General features: G+C 39.6%; 1 long non-coding RNA gene across 4 annotated transcripts; it reads right to left on the reverse strand.

Annotated features, from left to right (window-relative positions):
* Positions 1-4,687: 4,687 nt before the first annotated feature.
* LOC108962943 (uncharacterized) lies at positions 4,688-22,472 on the reverse strand. Of its 4 annotated transcripts, XR_007780507.1 has the most exons (7): positions 19,590-22,472; positions 19,164-19,498; positions 17,926-18,896; positions 17,237-17,330; positions 16,537-16,714; positions 13,722-14,541; positions 4,688-6,485 (listed from the first exon to the last, which is right to left on the reverse strand). It is a non-coding gene; the product is annotated as an uncharacterized LOC108962943 (long non-coding RNA). The 4 variants fall into 4 exon arrangements; XR_007780506.1 differs by lacking the exon at positions 13,722-14,541; XR_007780505.1 differs by lacking the exon at positions 4,688-6,485 and having other exon boundaries at positions 13,010-14,541; positions 21,976-22,472.

The following is a 22,472-nucleotide window of genomic DNA, read 5'->3' on the forward strand; positions in this document are numbered from 1 at the left end:
CCTCAATTCCAAAGAGGAATTGTATCAGTAGGCTGAGACAAACCAGTCTGGAAGAAACTGAAGACAAAAATAATTTGTTTAACCAGGTTCTCCTGAATAACAGGCTCCATCAGATACTGTGTATTTTTCATTACTGTATTTCTCACACTTCTGCACTTTTTCATAAAAATCTGTTCTAAATATGAAATTTCTTCTTGTATTGCCCCAGGTGAAAACCAGGAAGTGATCACCAGAGAATCCTGTATGTCAAATTAGTCACCCAACTGCAAATGTGTCTGACAGCTGCTTTGGAAGAGCTGGACACTGCCAAGTGCCTGATGGCATAATTTTAAATCAATGGAGTTTGATTTTCTCTGCCTGAAAGGGGAGGCATCTCTTGGCTCTCTTGTCAGCAGATCCAAGCATGTAAAGGGCTCCAATCTGTGTGTCTTCTTAAATGCAGTGGCATCAAACTAAACAGTCACAGAGGCTGATATTTCTTCTGTGATGATGGTATATCCTCCTAGGTTGACAAGTCAGAGTTCTCTCAGTTTTTTGAAAAGTCTGCCAGAAAATACTCCTAGTGTTGTCCAATGTCACTGTTATTCCATTCTTCCTTACTTCCTTATTTTTCATTTCTCCCCCTCATTTCTTATAAATCAGAGCTTTATTGATCATCATAATTTCCAAAGGATAGTTAATCACACACAGAGAAAGGAAAAGTTGGGAGAACATTTTTTCATAGATTGCAACTTTTCTGTTGCTTGCCAATGAACTCAAGCATCTAATAAAAATTGTAGGGTTTATAATGATTTCAAGTGGATGAATCATATTCTAAGATAGAAATAATGGCAGAAATTGTTCATGAAAATTATACTAAAATTGAGGAAAAAAATTGCCTGTGCTCCCACGTTCAGATAGTTTTATAGCTCAGTGACTACAGAGCTGCCTCAATCACTTAAAAAAGACTTGATTGTATTTTCTGAATATATAGAGTTTAATTCTGTCTTTTCAAAATTCACTTTTCTGCTGTCTCTTGGTTTTGCCCTAAAAAAACAAATCCGTTTCCTCAGCATCCCTACAGTCAACTGTTTGGAAAAGCTCTTAAAAACTCTCACTAAAATAGAAATATTCAGCAGTCATCATTTCAAAACACTGTGCTAGGACAAAACTAGATTTTCTCACTTAAGCTTCAGCACTTGTGTGACAGTTTCAGATTCTTCTGTGGTCAGTGGAGAGTGAAAAGGGCTTTCCATCATTACAGAGGAGAAGTCTGCCACCTAACTTTTACACCACTGATGCTCATGCAATAAATGTCACTCATAATGTAGAGTTTATTTAAGGGAGTCCACTAATGGAGTGGACTTATGAAGCAGTGTAAGTGTAATTAAAAATACAATTTTTATGCTTGTTCATATTAACAGTCTCTTTCACCATCTTGAAACACCTGTGGGAAAAACCATAATTTTTTCCACACATTCTTTTATTTTTCCTCAATCTACCACATTGATATAATGATACAAACTGTAAGTTATCTGTAATGTGACCATACATTTTTTACTGTCATGGCTGTGTTGTGAGGATGTTTTCTTTTACCCTAGGAAGTGTTGCCAAAACCATACATTATACAAACCTCTTTTTTTCCCCTCCTGTCTGAACATGCCATTAGAGTGAAATATCTATTTGAATGCTGGAATTCTCTTGGTTTCCCAGAATCTTTGCTCTCAGCTTCTTCTCTTCCTGAAACAGAAGACTAGATTTTGTTAAAGAATATGGCATAAAGACTGTGGTGTTTTAACTAATTTCAGTGTGGGATTTTATGTACGTTCAGAAATGGAGAGCAAGGAACAAAATAACTCACACATATTACAACTTCTGACATATTCAACAGTCATACTCAATATCTGATGGTTCACAGATTTGTATATAACTCTAGCTAAGTGTAATAACATTGCGTAACAAATTCTTGCTTCTTTTTCAGTTCTAGAACTTGTGCTCTTGGCTGCAAAATGTTCCATCATCAACCTTAGGTTCGGTTGGTATACAATCTGCTAATTATAGCTCTCATTTTCTTAGGAATTGAGAAAAGATTAATGAAAATCACTGAGGCTGAGATGAGCATGCAGACCAGCTTTTCTGATGCTGAATGAGTGTTCCTGACACTAAGGAGTGAATGAAAGGTAAGAGTTCAAAGTCCATTTAAAGTCCCACAAAGTACCTTTGTGTTTCTCCCATGTTTCTGACAAATCTGTAATAATTTATTGATAATGGTGAATACTGTGACTATTTTCTTTTTTTTAATGTACTTTTTCAAGTGGAAAATACATTTGTAATGGTCCCCAAATGTGCACAGGTGACACAGAATTTTAAAATTATTATCTGCTGTGAATTTTAAGACAGGTCATCTTTTCTCCTTAAACACTTCACTATCCTCTTCAGAGACTTTAAATCATAAAGCTATTGTGCTAAAAAGCATTGAGGTTTTTTGAACTGGTATGATTTAACTTTGTCTTTGTCACAAATAATATCACATGGTTTACATAAGGCAAAGTGGTTTTGTATCTTTGTTATGCTGGTTTGTTTTGTTCTTCAGGCCAGATCTTTGTTATGCTGGTTTATTTTGTTCTCCAGGCCAGATTCTAAAGGGCAGGATCATAGTGGAGAGTTACATGTGCAGAAAAAGATTGAATGGTCTAACTTTTTCAAAGTTAATACCACATCATAACAACTTCACCTCTTTCAGATGCGCAACTTGAAGTGCTAATTGAAATATTTAGTCAATTTTTTGCTGTTTAAATAGTCATAACAATTACCGCTTAAATAATCTCAACCCAAAACGTATTCTTAGCTGCTTTTACAAATTAAGCATGCATTGTAATTATCACCACTACAGTGTTGACTTTTGTAGCGCACATTATTTAATAAATGCTTCAACTTTGACAGAGATATTTTAAGAAGTGGTAGAAACTCACAGGGGAAGCACTGAGAATGAAATTTTCTGATGGTATTCATCTGACTAAACTAAATGGAAATGCCCCAAGATTAGAGTTCCCCTTTGTATAGAGGAATATTAGAACTCACTGAATATGACTCCTCTCATCTTCAAGCAGACACTGAAGTAGTACTGATAGTCAAGTTCTGCTTCCCCCTGACTGGTGTGACTTAGTTGATGTTTATATAAAAATGTTTATAATTAGGTGGGACAAGACCTGGCGACTGCCTCTACAGATAAATCCCACAGGACTGCTCCACAGTTCACCAAAGTCCATGCAAGGCTGTTTATTCAGTTCTCTGGGTCAGAGATCATTCTTTTCTTAATGAAAGATATAATGAAATAAAGAGTAAGTGTAGTATTTCTTGAGCTCAGCTGCCAGGATTTTTTCAGAATTCTGGCGCAGCTATGGAAATACATTAGGGATGTGAGAAAGCATTTTCTCACATTAGTCATTGGGGGTACATTTGGGTATTTGCCATTTTCATTTCAATCCTTGATTTAGCAGGAGAAAACCAACTAAATCAATTCTCTTTTATTTATTTAATAAGGGAAAGCACTGTTTTAACAAATGGAAGCCTTGGAAACATTCCAGGAGAGGAAAAAGTTTGACTGAAGACAGGCACATACAGACTACACTTCCCAAGTATGGCTTGGGTAGGGATGTGCAACTCTGACTGCTCAAAAAGATGTACCAATGCATGTGAAAAAGCAGGACTCACTTGTGTTATCAGCAGTGTTACAGATGATTCTGTGTAAACATTATACATATGGCTCCTGGGTCACACAGAGCACAGAAGGCCAAGGTTTCCACAGGCAGAAACAGATGTTCTGTGTCAGCAGGAAAGGTCTCAGAACATGGCATGGCCAGGCTCTATGAAAAGATCAGGAAAATACACTCTAGTACCAGCCAAAAAAAAAAAAAAACAACAAATTAGTCTGTTTAAAAACAGCCTGTGTTTAGAATGGTCAAATGTTATTTCCACAAAGCAAATTGCTGCAGATTTCTGTACATTTCAATGGTAGGTAGTTGAAATCACCAACTGCGGGAAATATCACAAACCTGAAGATTCTTGAGGGATTACTATCCTCCAGTAGGCTAGGTCACAATTCTAGCTGCTGTTTCAGCATTTAATTACCTAAGGATCTTGATCTGGGTTTGGGGAAGCGACAGAAGGTTGTTCATAAAGAACTAAAGTCATACTTCATCTCGGTATTGCTGTATCCTTCTGAACTGCCAGGTCACATGTCATTAAAGAGGTTCTTTTCATGTTAGTTACAGAATTGTTTTGAGCTCCAGCCAAGGATGACATTGCAGTAAAACTGGTTATAAGAGATCCCTAGAGCCTTTAAATTGAGATACAATGGCTGATAGGAAAAAAATAACATAATCTGTCTTATTTTGTCAGCAGAAGATCACTTCATAGAATAGCCATTCATTGTAGATAAATATCTTTGTGCAATTTTCCATATTTTCCATATCTGAGAATAGCTCTCATCAATTTTGTTTCAAGATCATTACACCCCATGTGTATCAATAGAATACTGTCTTTATATGCATAATTATTACCTATTAGTAAATGTCATAAGTCAAATTTTCAGCTGCCTGACTAGAATTTGTAAGCATTTGGCTCCAATTTTAGTAAGAAGTCATGGAGACTGTACAGAAGTTCTGTTCCTCATGTTTTTATTAGATAATGTTGCTGCAGTGTTGAGAGAATATTTATGTGGAACGATATGACAAACAACACCTATCAGCTACAAACACAGACTAATAAATCATGAGGTGTCTTAGCTGTGGGATCAGTAACACTGGGGAATCTCAATATGAAAATTAAAATCTCATACACTAAAAAACATAAATAGTAGGACAAAAACAGCAGAAGATGCATATTTTTCAGGAATAACCTGGAATAGCCTAAAATAAGTTGAACAGAGTAGCAGAGTAGCCTGGTTTTTTTGCTTTCTTGCTTTTGGGATCAACAGTGCCTCCAAAACACAAGACATGAGGTAAATTGCTCTGCTGAAGCACTTTTGACTTTCACTTAAAAATCCAAATGTCTGCATAAAAAGTGAACATTAAAAAGACACAAAAACAAAAATGAAAACCCAGGGGGGGAAAAGTGTGAATCTTAAAGAAATACCAATATTGGTATCTTCATTGCCTTTATTAAGTCTTTGGTGTTTTCTATGCACTATGAAGAGTTATGTACTGCAGTCAAAATAAGGCAAACAGTTTTACAGGTAAATTTCTATTTCTAGATCATTAAACAACAGAATGATTTGAAGCTTCCTAAATATCCAGCAATGGCATCATCTTACAAAATCCAGTGCAGTTTAACCATAACCAGAAAAAAATGCAGTAGAGTTTATACGGTCAAAGAAACAATGCAAATTTTTCCTTAAATCTGACAGTGACTGAATTATAACATAGTTTTTACAAGTTCCTAAACCAGTGCAAGCTGAAAGGAAGTTAGTAAGCTGCAAATAATAATCAGCATTACACCTTTTGATGTAGCTGAGTTAAAACCCTGAGTCTTGTGGATTATTCTGGTTAGGAGGAAACATATGTGATGAGTATTTTAGACAAAAAAATCTGTCTGTATGCAAGAATATTTATCTGAGGATGTGTTAAAAAATCACAACACCTATACTTGACTCTCCAAAGCTCTCTCAGCCATCTGGGAGCACGAGAGGTGAAAATATCAGCTATATCAAGCCTATGACAAAAATCAGAGCTGACTTCAGTGGGAGTAAGATTTCTTTTGAAGAGGAGGTCCATGGAAGTGCTGATATATTAACCTCTTGACAATCTGATTGGCTCAAAACAACGTTTCCTTGTTCAAAAGACAGTGAAGTGTAGTTTGTAAATAAATCCATTAAAAGCATCTAGGTCATTATATTCTTAATAATGTTCAATTATTCATGCAAATATGCCGTCAGCATTATATGTTGATCACAGGAACCAAGGCCATGATTTAAATAAGCAGTAAGAGTGTCTCTTCTCTCTGAGAAGCATTGCAGAACCTTGCTGTCACAGGAAATGTGTTCAGACTTTCTGAACATCCCACATGACCAGAGCCTGGCAGATGTCTGCCCAGCTGTGAAAAACAGTCTTGGCTGTTTAGGTCAGTCATGTCTTTTCCAGGGAATCTGATGTGGAATTTTATCTCCTCTCCGTGTGAGTTATGCTGAGCAGTATTTGTTAGCTTATTATCTTTTCCAAGTTGGTCACTTTGTGTGGCAAAAAGAGAGAACAAAACTCATGTGAATTTATATTAGAAACACTGGAGAGCCCACATGTAACACTTCTTGACATCCTGTTTAAATTTCTGTAGTTATTATTCTTTGTGGAACATGAAACTCCTTGGACAGTTAGGGCATTTCTGGTCTCAAACCAATAATACCTCCAGCTGAGGCACAGGAAATCCAAATTGCTCTTCAAATTAAATCACGGGAAACCTTGACTCCTTGCTTGTCTCAAGCAAACTTAATGGGAAACAGATGCACATTCCTGTCAAAACACAACGTTGTATATTTATCTACTGCTGGCTTATCTTTCAGTGTACTGGGCTAAAATTATAATATTCACTTCTCCCCATCCCTCCTCATCCCCCTCCCTTAGTATTTCATTTGGTTAATATGCTTTTGCAAAATACTAATGAAAATAAATTATCAGTTTGTATTAATACAAAATAACTGATAACTGATCATTACTGGCAAATCTGGATCACTAATTTAATCAAAAATGAAATTTTGTGCTCTGGGAAACACGGCAGCAAAAATACCATTCATAATCTAAATTGATACAGAACAATGACAACCATAATCATCTGATGTAACAAAATATTCAATGTAGACTCAAATAAAATATTTTGGCTTGACTCCAGCTAACAATGTTTTGGTAAAAGGAATCTCCTCCAGATACAAAAAGTAGACACAGCTATGTTTTTAACAATGTGCCTCCTCTCCCTTCCACCCCAATATGAAACCATGCTATCCATCCATTGAAGCTATCATTCCAGTTGCAATGAAAGAGGGTTCTGGGTATCCTTGATCAGAACTCCCGAGACAAGGTTTTAGGTTCAGCAGTTAGATGATTATATGCTGTACATGTGAGCAGCTGCCAGTGGCAGTATCAGGAAAAAGTGCTGCTTTCAAGCTGGTCTGTATCCATGTGCCCACTCCTTCTTTACATTTCTCAGCACTATGATGGACAAGATTAACAACTTTCTCCTCCCTCCAAAAAGGGGTTTAAAAAATTGTTTAAAAATACTCATTCAATGTTAAAAAATGTTTTGTAAGCATTTCATTGATTGTCCACAGCCAGCAATGATCAGGCACGTGCCATAGCGGAAATCTGGAATGGAAAAAAAAATTCCTTCTTAATGACCTAAGCTAGCTGGCTTTTAACTCAAAGTCTTTGCGTAATAGTTCGTAGCTGGAAAAAGAGAGAAATCTCTGTGTCCAGGTTAATAGTACATTTTATAAGTGTAGTGCATGCAGCTTCCAGCTGTAGGTAACTAATGGCCCAAATTCAGTGAGATCACCCTCACCTGCAACCACATAACTGAGAGATTACCCAGGCCTATTAAATATCTTCCTACAGGCCAAGTCAGGAACTGTTCAGAGCACTGAATGTCTCAATGCTGTCCTTATATGTGTTTCTAATGTGATACAAGAAGCCAGTGTTTAAAATGTGTCATTTCTATAAACCTGACATTCACCGAGCTGTACCAATCCGCAGCATGTTGGCTTGTGCTTCTCCTCCCAATACTCCCCCCTACCTTGTGTCTCCCACATCCTTAGTGCACCTGGGATTAGTGGGATTGCAGTTTACCTGCCAGTTGCCACTGAAGAAGGGCCTTGGCAAATGATCAAGCCCACCTTCCTGCTTTGAAAGGGATATGCTCATTCTCCAGCCCTTGCTACTTCCCAAAAATCTATGACATCCTAGAAGAACAGTGCTGGCCTGGAGCACATTTGCTGGTCTCAGCAGAGTCCGGCTCATGGTCACACTTGTATTCTCCCATGCTTTGACTGAGGTCTGACTGAGTTTATATCCATTTCACTTCTTTGCATCTTAAAAACATTGTCTGAGGTCCTGGAGACCTCAGGCTTTACAGGATGTGGAGGAGGAAATGGACTAGTAGAACTAATAGCTCCCTTGGAAGGGTAGAAATTTCTCCATGATCTTGATGAGGAAGGAATGAAAACAAACAGCAAAGCAAGGAATATTTTTGCAGTGCTGTCTGCCTCTCAACCACCAACATGCACAGGCTCTCTGTGAGCTCCCTGAGAAGACCTCCAAGCCCTTCCCAAGGGCTATCTAACTTCCCCTTGGCTGACTTACTCCTTCATGACTCTGTACCGTGGACTTTGAGGCAGTGACAGCATTAAAAACTGAACATACTCTTGTGTCATTGTTTATATATTATTTTTTTCCTATCTCCTTCCAGAATGTATTTTTATAATCTTCCCTAATAGCCTGGCTTGCTAAATGAAGATTTTTGCTTTCAGCTACAAAGTAATTTTGCACTTAAGGAAATTAAATAGAAACTCCTAAGTTTCCTACCTTCACTGCCTTACTGGCAGCAGGCCTAATGCAGCAAGTGAAACACTTGTCATTAGGAAATGCCATGACAGAGGTTTAAGACAATCCTCTGCACATTGTGCCACTGAGAGTAAGAACTATACAGAAGAGCACTGCAGCCATCACGTCATTAAATGCTTGCCCTCCGAGAGAAAAAGCAGCATCACATCAGCACAAGTCTCCTGCCATTAAAAGGGCAGCAGTTCAAACCACCTGGAAAGGTGGGGAGACAGAGAGGCAGGCAGTGAGCCAAGTGATGTAAGAAGTGCCAGCGGTCCTCACTGGGGAAGGAATAGAAGTGCCAGGGAAGCACAGCATGGGCAGTCAGAAACGCTAGCAGGAAACTGGAGAGAGCTTGTTTGAGTGAGGAGAGAGAAAGTGGGGCCAGTTTTGATTGTATTTGTATTCATGCCCTGTGCAGAGCACTTGCAAGAACTTTAGGCTGATGACAGATGAGAGCTATTTTTTGAGATGGATGTATCTTGCCAAAAGAATGTTTCTGGTCCAGCAAAGCACGCATACCAGCCTTTGGACTTTCCATGGGGTATAAAACCATTCATAGAGTGACTTAAACGTTATTTAGGCACCTTTTCTCAGGTATTTGAGCATTGTCTGGGAGCAAACTTTCGGTGTTTAGTTGAGGTAAGGTAAGAACATATTATCCTATGAGGCACAGACAGGTGTGCCCACAGATAGGCTGCCACGACTAACTCCCAAGCAGGCATGCAAATTATCAGCCCATTTTATCCTGATTCCCTGTCCCTTGGTGTTGCTGGCCACTGAATAAACCTATGATCTGCACTAATAGCTGCTGAAAGCAGTAACCTCGTGGTTAATTTACAGTAAACAAGTGCTTCTGGGTTAATTTAGCTCCAGTAAGTCCCAGCATGTGAAGCTGCATTTCACCCTGTGCAGTCTTGTCCTATCCTCGCAATCGACAATTCCTAGCCTGTGGCTGAGGGCCAGGTCATGCTCCCAGATACGGCTGGATAGATCTGCTCTACCCACAGAACTATTCAGTCTGCCTTTTCCTCCCTTGACTAGGCCTTCATCATGCATCTGGTTGTCTATTTTGTAAGCTGCCGTCCATTTAATCCTTTTTGCTTTACTTCAGGCTTTATGAAAAGCTATGGGTTTTTTTGAAAATGCAAATACAAAAATAACTTCTTTTTTCCTTTCTGTAGACACACTGCTGGTCTGACATAACTCTAAAATGATTTCTTCTTGACTAGTTCTTAATTAAATTAAGGTCAGAAAAAATAATTTCAAGTAGTGTGTGTGCTACAACAACACACTGAGGCAAGTTTACGTATTTTTTTATGCCACAACAGTCTCTTAACTTCTTGTACGAATGACTCATTGCAGTTTCAGCAGGTTATTACTTTCCTGAAATACTAGTAAATTCAGTCTCTCTTCCTCAATTGTTGATTACTACCCTAAATTTCTGGCTATTTCCCACCAGTATAAAAAATTAAAAGAATAATTCTCCTAGAAGCAAGAGTGCTCTCTCACATCTAATACCACCCTGCTCCCTCACTGTCCTTTTTTGGTAATGTTTGGGCTAGGTTCTGGATGTGAAACTAGCTGTCTGACAGAAAAGTGCCTTTATGTTTGCATTGGTGGAAAATTCCAATTCCTCATTAGTTTATTTACTCTGTTTTTCTGGGGTCTAATTGTGGGTTTAAATGCTGTGGTTATTTTTAATTATATCAGTAAGAAAACGTCCAGCTGCTTGGAAATTATTGAATTTTGTTCAGAAATAAAAATTACTTTCAAATATCCAAATGAAAGCCTTAACAGTAAACCAGTCATAAATCAACAGTCTATTTTTTTAAGTGTTTCAAGGAGTGATTTACTCCTGATGTCACAACATCTATTGCAATTGTTGCTGGAGACTGGATTTTGCTGACACAGACTTACTATGTCAAACACAAAAGACTGTCCTAACTTGTGTGTTTTGAACCAGGTCCAAAGGAAAGAGAAAAAGTGACAGAGGGAAGAGGATTACCATTCCAGCTATGCAATTGAAAACAATCTGCCTATGCAGAAGAAGGCAAGGGAAAGGACAGAAAAAAATTAGCTTCCAGTCTCCCATGGTGCCCTGAGAATGAAAAGGAGAGGAGTGGGAGTGCAACCTGATGTTCTTCTTTACATATCAAATTGGCTTCCTTTTGCTTACATTGAAATTTTATGGGGTTCTCTTTTTTCACTTTCATTTTGAGAGCTGCTAGGAGTTTTTACCATTCTCCTTTCCAAATTTAAAAGGCCAGCCAGGCTGAGATAGGAGTGTGGTTATAGGATTTCTCAGTGCCTGTAAGAAATGTAGTTAAGATGAAGATTCTCAGGTGAGGCTGAATTACGTGAGAAAACAAAGAGCAGTCAGATAGAAGAGTTTGAAAGTCCCCTGTTAAAGCTCTTGTGAAGAACAAAATAATAAGTCATTAGGGAAGACATCAGGGGAGAGGAAAAATATTCAAGACAGAGAGCTATCTTTGCCTCTAGGTCTCTTACTGAGCATAAGAATGCAGGTTCCTATCCTTACAGGTAATGCTTTACAGGGAAAAAAACCCAAGAGTTTTGAATAAAAAGAGTATCCAGGGATTGTCTTGTACGTGTTACACACAGCAGCAGTTGATACCCAGTGTGTTTTACAACACATGCCCATGTACACCCCTGAACATGGGGGACCACCCAAAACCCCAGAGTCTGTGACAGGCTCTCCTCCTCCCCACAGTGACACAGAGCAGGGACTACAATCCAGTGTGGTCCCTGCAGAGGAATGCAGCAGGGTTCCCAGGCAGGTCTGCAGGAGGAGATGGCTGTCCATCTGCTCAGATCCCTGCAGGTATGGACAGGCCCAGATGTGCCTGCAGAGATGCACAAGTGTCTGCAGGATGTCTTTTTTTGGTATGTGGCTGCCATAGGACTGCAGGCACCTCTAGGAGTGAGCGGGCAACAAACAGCAGCAATCCTGCTCCAGGTGCTGCATTTGGCCAAGAAACCCTAGGCACCTTTGCTTGTTTAACAGCCTTTGACTGTCTAGGCAGCTTTCTGTGACTGTGATCAAGGGCTTGAGTTTGCTGCATCCACACAGTTGGTGGGAGCAGAGACCCTGCTTTAAACCAGGTTTGCCTCTTGCTGTAGTTCTCCTGCTTTGGGCTTCATTGTGGGGAGCTAGTTAGTGAGGATAGAAGGGGCTTGGAGCATGAATGCAGGATTGATCCTTAACTGACAGGACAGCAGTTCTCAGAAGTAATACAGAATCAAGTAGACTTCCTTTTCCAGCTGTTTACCAGTCTCTGTTGCCTGTCAGGTTGGGAGCTTGATGGCAGAGACTGGTTCTTAATATGGATTTCCATGTTTTCTGGCTGAACTAAAGTACAATGCAAACCGTGGGAGCAGAATTCAAGGCATTCCATTGTTATTTTTGCAACAAACTTATCTGGAGATAGATTATGCCTGGTGGAGCTAATGTGCACTGAAGTCAATGCCACCCTGCCTTAGCTGCTCTGAAGCCAAGCTGCATTGATTTGGAATGCTTGCACATGGTGCAGTTATTCCTTCCACTCAGAGCAAGGCATCCCCTGTGTCCCTATAACTTATCACAGAATATTGCTTCGTTATTATGCTAAATTGCAGAAATATCATGACTGTTTCTTCATCATTCTTAAAAGCCGATGAAGTAGTTTTATTTTTACGTACTCTGGCAAGTCCTGTTTAGCAGGGCTGGGTGTTAGCTAATCCTGATGTAGCCACTTGGGCTTAACTTTTTAATGAGAATGAAACACATCTGTTATACGGAGATAGTAAATCGTTTTAGAAGTTCCAGCAGAAGATAAGACCCACCTACACTGTTGGCCTGTATCTATCAGGCTTGCTGTGCAATCAGTTTTTGTCTCAGTACTGAACTGTTTGAAGATTTATGGTTAAATACAAACTTGATCATAGAGTTTACATTCCACAAGTGGCTCAAGCAATTTAAAATGAACTCGACCTGACATTTTAACCTCCTCACCAAGTTATGCAGACTGTTTATACTGGCAGGGGGGATCTAATAAATGGGGTAAAAAAAGGGAAAGGGAAGTCAATCACCTTATCTCAGCTGAATCATTGATTCACGGTGTGACCTATGCAAAACCCTGAGTCTCTATTGCCTCACAGATATTTTTTTTTAATGAGAGTACTCTGAGACCCAAATATACCACTTGAGGTGTGATTCTCTTGTTAAATTTGTGTCTGCTTTCAGAAAAATTGTCTAAGCATGGAACATTTCATACAATGCCTAAAACAACACAGAAATACTGGACATACGTTATTTGCCAACTGTGAGCCTTGCAAAACATGAAATGGGCTATTAGTTCACATTTAGGGATTGCCAAACTGCACATTTAGGGTTGCCAACAATTCTTGAAAGTCACTACAGTTTGCATGGGTTTAGTCATGACTTTTATTTTTCTCAAAATTACCTGAATTTTCAAGGACTAAGACTTTCAGCCAGTTAATCTCAGTTTAAAATCTCTTTGTAAGAGCTGAACCATAAAGGTTCAGCCACTTGGGACTCTTTGAAAGCACCATCATCTGGCCATTCAACAAAGCCATGTCCAGCCCAGCACCACTTGCCTTTCTGACACTTGTCTCTCTTGAGAATTACAGTCTGAAGAAAATGATTGAATCATACTCCATATGGTAGAGGCAGTGTCATGGAGATATAAATGATTTGTGAGTTCTTCAAACTCTTCCAAAGAGCAGCTGCCATTCTCTGTGCTGTTTCACACCCAGAATACAAGGGAAAAATTTACTGCTCCAGTGTTCCTTGCAATAGCTCCTTCTTATCCTTGAACTGATATTGAGGTAAAGCACATTGCAAATGAAAAGACTGCTGCCTTATCTCTTGGTCCTGATTGTGCCACAAGCCCAGAACATTCCCTTAGGCAGATGTTCAATATATATGCTGCATTTCTTTTAGTCAGACTGCATTCCTTGAAAGTGTGGTCCACATGTTGCCATTGGGTTGGAAAAGAAAACTCATCATGGAAATTATCAATATGTGATGATAATGCACTTACAAGAAAAGGATGGTTGCAATATCAAGCATCATAATTGAAATAATTATTTCATTCTCCCCTAAAAAACAGCAAGAAATAACATTTTACCCACTTTTTCTCTAAGAACAATGCCATATGGTGCCTAGCCTGGAGCAAGGAAGAAAAATTCCTTTGCTTTCTTCATGTCAGTAGCAGTTGGGCTCCTGTGGAGACATGGAGATGGTCTGAAATCATACCTTCCATTAAGGATGCTGGCTTTTCAGTTCTCTGAGAGTTTCTAGAGGAAGATTGTCTGTATGTGCAGCTCCACACTGTCTCCCACAACACAGACCAGGCTGCCCTTACCAGGAAGGGACTGGCTCTGGAAAACTGTAGCCTTGATAAGAAAGGGGGAGACCACTGTGGAGGAAAACAGCAGCTCCCAACAGACTTTCCAGCAAAGGAAGAAAGCTCTGCAACCTCTGGTCAGGTAGAAAGAAAAAACTGGTGTGTGTTACTTCAGACTCTGTACTTTATTGAGCCACAGATTTCTCTTTTAGAGTGTATTTATTCACTTTGCTGGAATTCAGAAAAGAACAAAATGAAGTGGCTTGGAAGTCAGGTAAGTAGAAGTGAAAAGGTTGGTCCTATGACCTGTGTTCTTTACAGCTACTCAGCTACTTAAACCTGCTTGCATGGTGTGGGAGGAGTTCATCTCTGTTCATTCTGTGTGTGTAAGATCTGACAGACCCTAAGGCATCATGAGGTCTCTTGAGAGCTTTGAACATGGCACACAACACAGATATTTACTGGCAGCTGCCAAAGTTCAAATCAGCTGCAGAATAGGGTCCAATTCCTTGTCACCTATCCATGGAGCAGATAAATCATCGGCTGGACAAGTCTGTTCTTGCTGTGGCTGGCAGTCCAGGGAGCCTCCACCAGCACCTGACCACCTGAATCAATGAAAGCAGAAGAGGAGGGGTGATGTCAGTGTCACTCCTGCCATAAGCAGCGATCAGGACCATCTCCTTGCCATAGAGAGTAACTTCCACAGGAACCAAGGAACAAGAGTAGAGCACAGAGCCCTCTCTCTACTTTGCTGCAAGAAAATTGTATTTATAGGTGCTGGCGTCACACAGCCTGGCTATGGCTGACTAAAGAATCCATCTCTAAGAAAATGTTAACTGCCCAGGCTCATCCTCATTAGTTTCCAGTTACAGAGAAGGCAATGGAGTCCAGATATTATTGCATGCATTTTGCAACTGGGGGGATTTTTTTGTAGTTTCCTTGTTTTAATTTTAAACTTTGATACTATACCACATCTATGCCAGAAGCTTCAAAATAGGTCTGGGAGAGTGAGAAGGATAAAAGAGAAAATAAAAAGAGAGAAATTAAAAGAAGGAAACTCCTCCCAACACTATTGTAGTCTTAGTGGTGTTAAACTATGGGGAATGATAAGACCTACATCTACAGTAACCCATTTGAGCTCAGCAGGTCACCTTTCTAAGATGGTTTCCATGGATTTTGGTATCCTCTCATTTCAAAGCGTTTTTCAATTAAAAAAGCATTGCCTGTGTTTAATTCATGGTAAACAACAGCTGTAAGATTTGTTCAAGGTCACAGAGGAAATGAATTTTGGAAAATGGAAAGTAAACTAGTATGGCTGTATCTTTCCCTCATCACTGGTTCAGGTAGCTTTCCCTTAGGAGACAATGACTCTCACTGTCTTTCAGTCATAGGCCAGACTTTATATTATTTATTAATATTATATATATATATAATATATATTAGATATATATATATATATATATATATATATCTAGATATCTATATATATATATAAAATATATATATATAATCCCTATATATTATATATAGGAACTTTATATATATTTATTGTCTTATTATGTCTATCTATCTATCTATCTATCTATCTACTACTATCATTATCTATCTATCTATCTATCTCTATGTATACATATAAATAAAATATATAATGGAAACAGTTTTCTGTTTTTATCCCACTTTAGTCATAGCTTTTCAACCTGAGAGTGTCTTACACACTGCAGAACATACAGGATGATGACCTCACTGCTTTCTGTAAAAACTCTCCAAGAAAGAAAAACACTTTAATGCTAGAAGTAAGGGTCATGACACAGCTTTCTTATATTCATACTGTATTTTTTAAGTGCTTGCACAGCACAGATCACAAAAATAACAGATATCCATGAGAATGTGGAGGCTTCACCTTGCAGGCCACTTATCTTTTTAAGGTGTCTAATTAGTCACACTAATCACAATCAACTGTTGATTTTAACTGTTAAGTGTAATCCATCTGATCCGTATTCCAGGCTAGCAATGAAATTTGGATGGCTCATCATATTGCATTTGCTGCTGCAAGCTCTAAGGTGCACAAAACACTACAAAGAATTGTCCTCTCCCAAACTTTGATTTTTTTAAAGAATTGTCCTACACCTTGCATGATGAGGGGCTCTGGAGTGCCCTCCTGGATGTTAACCCTACTGCATGGATGTCCTCATCAAAAAAGTCCAAAAGCCCAGAGCTCCTTTATCATAGTTATTTCTGGTCTTTCTTTTCCCCAGGAACCTGATGCCTGCTCCCACCCTTCATTCCTCAAGCTCCGATTTCTCTGTAGGGAATTTCTCTCTTACACTTCACCAGGAGAAGAATTCACCAGGTAGAGAACAAAAGCAGCCTATTCTCATGGTCCCAGCAATGCTCCAGCAAATGGTAGAAACTCAGAGGGGCCAAGCCACCCAAATTAAACATCTGGCAGCACATGACAGAAGACTATTCCTCTGATGACCAAGCATCTCCTTTTTTACTGTCAATACAACAAATAATTGAAAATTGTGTTCTAATTTTAACTAATAGGTACTGTCTGCTGTGTTCTACCCACTTTTGCCCAGTGGTGTGCTGTGGCTTACCATCTTGAGGACTACAGCTGCCACCTCTTCATCAGATACCCAGTAGAAAGGGAATATGCTGACTCACACACTACCAGCTCCCAGACACTGACATGTCTTCTGCATCACTCCAGAGGTAACCAATTCCCACGTATGAATGGGAAGGAGCATCACAAACCTATCCTGTAGCACAGCCTGTCTGTAAGGAGAAGAACATTGTCTGTAAGGAGAAGAAGTGGGTAGTGGGTAAAAAAAATGGGAGGAATCATCAGTGATGCTTTAGAAGTGGACTTGATGGGCAGGGGACAGGGAGGACTGAGGTTTGGCTAGAAACAGACTTGTCTCCCTTGTCACACTAGGAAAATTGTGAGTTATGTCACTTATCACAAGGCTGTAATCTTTTGGCATGTTCTTTTTGAAGGATAATGGCACAATTTGTAGGGATCATTGCACAAGTAACAAACAACAGCTTATCACTGCAGGCTGAATGATCTGATGTACAAATCTTTTGGGGTATTTTACTGCAAATGTGCTGAAGAAACAAAACTTCTATCATGTTCTTTCATTCTGTGCATGAGTTTTCTCTTTTAAACCCTTAGAGAAATACTGATGTAATTAAAAGAAACAAAAATAAAATTCAGAGACTTCAGAAATGTAAAACTATGACAATGTGCAGCATTTGCAAATCTATCAAATGCATTTGTCTTGTTGATATACATACCTCTTTTTAAATCATAATTTTCAAGCTATTTCCCAGGTTCTCTGCTTAAAGAAAAGAGCAAAGTGCACAGTTGAATTCTGCTGGAATCTTTTATCTGTGAAAGATAAAATGAAAACATCACTTTCTATCAGCTAAATGGCACTTTTATCTGGATTTCTTTCCCAGCAACCAAGAGGTTAATAAAAACATGATCTAATTTTTTAAAAAAATCATTTGATTCCAAGTGCCAAAGTGCATTTAGGGTTATTTCAAAAGGTTCTGCTTCAAAGCATACCCATGCAGTCTAGAAAAAAATGACAGTGGTTTAAAAATCATTCAACCAAACTAAAATGTCACTATCTGGACTCTTCAATTGCTTTGTTTAAATATTTTTACAGTAGTTTGACTTGCCAAATCTAGCCAAGAAGCTCTCACAATCACATATGACATGGTCTATTTTTTTATGACTCAGGCAATGTAATCTAGATTTATTAAAACAGAATCCCCCATGACCAAAGCAAAATCTATTCCAAACATATCACACATCCCAAATCTCTGAACCTGGGTCCCAAAAAGTAGGATACATGCTCTGTGGAAACAAAATGCTTTAATCCCCAAACACACAATTTACAGTTAAAACTTCTAGACCGCAAAGAGCAGTAAGTTAGTTGTGTTAAAGACATGAGGACAGAGAAAGTTTTGAAAGGTACCTCTTATTGCTTCCCATCAATCTTATTCCAGGTGCAAGGTGTGAGGGTCAGTGAATACAGGATGGCATTTGTGCCAAAGTGCCCTGCTGCTGCACAGCTGTGTGCCATGCAGCACAGTTAAGCTCAGCCCAGTTGCCACTGAGGCCACTGCCTGCCTCAATCTGGCAGTATTCCAGAGATGCAACTGCTGAGAGACTGTTTAGTTTGTTCAGTTAGAATTGCATTTAACTGCTACTTTTTTTAAAGCTGTACCTAGACAAAACATGAAACTAATAAACAACCAAGGAACATTTTGCACTTAAGTGGCAAAAAAATAACCTTTGCAATTTTTTTAATACATGTAACACAGAAAACCCCAAAAATAAAATCAACAACAACAACAAAAAATGCAAAAAAAACCCCAAAAAACAAACCAAAACAAAAATCCAAAACCCCAACAAAGAAAAAAACACCACAAAAAAACTGCAACCAAACAAAAAAAAAAACCTACTAAAAAAAGAGGGTGGAAAGGACAAAAAAATGACTCTGTAAATGTGTTCAGTCCCTTTTACCATATTGGAGAATTAAACTAATAAATAATCTCTAGATAAAGCAAGAGAGGAGATTAATGACAATTGTAACATGAACTGTGTGGATGCTTCTGACCCTCTTCTAATCCTTTTACACCATTCAGGTAGCAGAAGATACCCTGGACGAGTCTAGAAGGATGTTCAGACAATGGAAACCACAAAGCTGCCAAAAGAGTCCACAGCATATTGTTCATAGTAGGCAGCAGTGCTCCTTTTCCATCACACATGTCCATCAGCCACTGAATGTTCCTGAGAGCATCACCATTTATTCATGCAGCACATTAATAAATCACACCAGCCAAGTCTGCACTGAATGAACATGATCTACAGTGGTTGGAGGAATGCAGAAAAGGCATCTGTAGGAACATTTTCAAAACATCATCAGTTTGAATTTTCGGATCCCTGAAACAACAAATTGAAAATGTATCTCAGAGAAAAATTAAAGAGTCCAATTTTATTATTTTCTCTGCTTTGGACAGGTGGTTTTGGCTATTAAAAAAAGCTGTAACTCAATTACAATAATGAGAATGCTGCAACTCAAACTGGAATGGTTTCCCCCCCATCGATATCAGGGGTTTAAAATGCAGCATGCACATTTTGAGTAAGGGAAAGTATTTGTGTAAGCTACATCGATTGCAATTCTGAACACTTTCCAGCTTCTACAGTTACCTTTTGAAAGAGCTGTCTCAAAACAGAAGGCCTGGAGCCAGGAAGCTCTGATACCTAGCCTTGGACGTGACACTTGCTCACTTGGGGAATTCATGTAGACTCCATCCCAACAGATACTAAAGGCTTCCTGCAAGATGCAGAGATGTAGCACTGGCATGGATTTCTGCTGAGATGTTTCTTCCGGAATACCATTTATCTTTCCTGCTGCTGTGGTGAAGAGAGAATGATGGGGAGGAGTGGGATGTTGCAACATTGTGCTTGCCCTGCTGACAGGCCAGATAGCAAAACAACTGGTATCACTGGAATGGACAGTGTTGCTAATTTGTCCTGCTTGCCTGCAAAGGAAAAAAGAACAAAAACCTTAAAACCTGCACTTTTTGATCACACAAGTACATAGGGGGAAGGGGGAGGTCATGACTGACTCACCTTGGGTTCAAAACATAGTTTATTCCTGATATATATGAAGAGCTCTTACAGCAGATCATTGAAACATGAGGTTGATTTACAGGACAACTTTGGTACTGATGATTTGCCAAATCACTGAGCAGTAATTACCCTCTTCTTCCTCACAGCTTTTCCCCTCACAGCTCCTCTTCAGTGGCAATTACACAAAAACACAACTCCTGTTCATCTGCTTGATAACAGTGTTGTTTAAGGATAGACAGCCAGCACTAATTCTGAAGCTGCTTTCCTCATACAAATCTATATAGAAAGTAAATTACAATATTTCAAAGAAGCACACACGTTCAGGGCTCACATAATGACAGATCATTTTGGAGCTCACAGTGCCTTTGCTAGGGAAGAGTCTCCCAGTTACTAGTATTTCCTTTGCCAGCAAATGGAAGACACGTTATTGAAGATTAACAACCACAATGCTAAATAGGTCCAGTTATATAAGAACATCGCAGCAAACTGAGCGTGGATCGGTCAGCAGAGGGGGCAATGTGTAGGCTGGCAAAGCTCTGGAGTCTTGTGCCGCTGAAGGATGGAAAACAGGGATGACATTGCCCTCTCGTGGGAAAACGCTGAAGTGGAAAGCAGCAAAGCTGCAGCCGGCTGATGCCGGCAAGGTTTGTTAATCCTGCGAGTCTCATTACAGCAGGCTCTTAAACCTCCTGATATTTTCCTTCCATATGCTCAGGTCATTCAGAATTGAGAATGTGTGACATGCTACAGGACCAGGATTAAATCTTTACCCAAAAATTCAGTGTGTTGGCTAGGGATACAACTGTGAGGCTATAGCACAGAAGCATCCCCTTGAAAGCTATATATTTGAGCTCAGGATTTTATTTTCAAAAAGAACAGAGTAAAAAGAAAAAAAAAAAAAGCAAAAAAAAAGAGAAAACGTGTTTTAGTGTTTTAGCCTAAGAGCCATGACACAGAGCTGTGCCGCTGAGAGTCAAATCCTGCTAAGACCACTTTGCTTTAAAAATATCCCCTCTGCTCTGTCTAAAAACAGTTCAGTTCTTATCTCCTAAAAGTATAATTCATACTGTACAGAGTGGTGGGATGGAGGTGATTTAGGTTTAATTTCAGAGGATTTATAAATTATTATGGACTGATATTGATAAACATATTATAGAGTGGGTTACTGTCCAGCCATGACAAGTGTGGACATTTACAATGGGTTGTCCTGAGGAGTTACATTTTATAAAGAAAGTTGATTTTGATTTTTGCTCAGATCACTTCAGAGAACTTTGTAAAAGATGAACTATTCAACTGGTAAACATGAGATTAAGAAGAACAAACAAAAGCAAGAAGGAGGAGACAGGTTGAGGACAGGAAGGCTGAGGACAACCTAGCTTGGTTTTGCCCTAAGGAGAGCAGTATATTACTGGTGCCCAGCTATGTTTCTGATGTCTGCATCATTGCAATGACAAAAATGCAGGACAGTCTCAGGATATCTTTATGAAGGAGGCATGCAGGCCTACAGGTGGGTCACTGTTAACAGCATATATAGGATTGCTGTAATAAGCATGGCTGACAGAATATTATCCATTAATAAACATTCTATTCTCAACACAAAAAAAATATTCCCACCATTTGTCAGCACTGTGGGGAGCAGCTATTAAGAACCACAGCGAAATTATAGAGGAATAAGTTAAACTAGGTATGTTCTGGGTTTAGAAGGGCTTGTTGTTCTTCTTTTTTCTATATATACATATGTATATATTTATATGCATACATGTATGTATGCATGCATGTACAAATGTGGATAGCAACTGCAGTGACTAAGTAAAATCTTACTCTCTCAAAGTCTTTGTTCAAACTGTCTCAATTTCAAGTCATTTGAGATTGAGGACACATGATGAGAGAACAAGCCATAACTTGTTCATAGACCAAGTAGTGCTTTGAAGATTGAATAGGATAACACAACAGAGGAGAAAGCAAGCACTTTTTTTTAAAAAAGCGAACTTTACTGTGTTTTGCCAATAAAGTGTTTAAAGACAGAAAAATGTTAGCAATAATGTATCTCTAGATAAATCCAGCTGTGTCACAGTTGGGAGCAGGAGGAAGTGTTTCAGGTCCGCGTTCGATTGCCAGGGCTCAGCTAGAGGAAAGAGGTGCGGCAGTTTGGGGTGGCGCTAATCCCAGCCCAAAGGCGCAGCGCAGCGCCCCGGCACCCCGGCCCTGCCGCCGCTGGGCGGTGCTCAGGGCAGATCGGATCCAGCTGCCGAAACAGAGCTGCCCCTCAAGCTCTCTAGTGGTCCCCAGCGTCTCTTCTGGGTCCTCAAGGCTCATTCACAACAATGCAAAGAGCCAGAAAAATACCCTCTGTGTGCTCAGTGCTGTTACCTGGTGCTGCAATTACCTCGTGGCTCCTTCTGATGGATCTCCTGGTGACAGAACACGGTTCCCGTACCGAAAGAGAAATGATTGTAGTGCCTGACCTCACAGCTCTATCGGGTGTTTTGTCAAGTCTCTGGCCCACAAACCTTAGAATGCTTAGCTGTCTGAGTGAAAGGAGTGGAGCAGCTGCTCCCGTGTAAGCCCATCCCTCCTGGACCCTCAGGCAACATCTTGCCCGCAGCTCCTTCTGCTCCAGTCCCGGCTTGTCCTAAGACTCCCAGGGCATCCCAATTCAGAATTATATGACTGCAAGTAAGAAAAAAAAAAAAAAAAAAAAAAATTCCTCCTGCTCTGGATGATCCCATTCCTTTCACATGTCTCCCTAAATTACCCATCCTAAGCTGGGCATCTTCCCTTGTCTTCTCACCCCAGCCTAAGGTCTCTGTCCAGAAGTCAGCTGGTGCTTGGTCAGCTTCTCCTGCTCTGCTGGCACGGGTACTGCTGCTCTCCCTCCCACAC

Source organism: Serinus canaria, chromosome Z (assembly GCF_022539315.1).
Source record: "Serinus canaria isolate serCan28SL12 chromosome Z, serCan2020, whole genome shotgun sequence".
Classification (NCBI taxonomy): Eukaryota; Metazoa; Chordata; class Aves; order Passeriformes; family Fringillidae; genus Serinus; species Serinus canaria.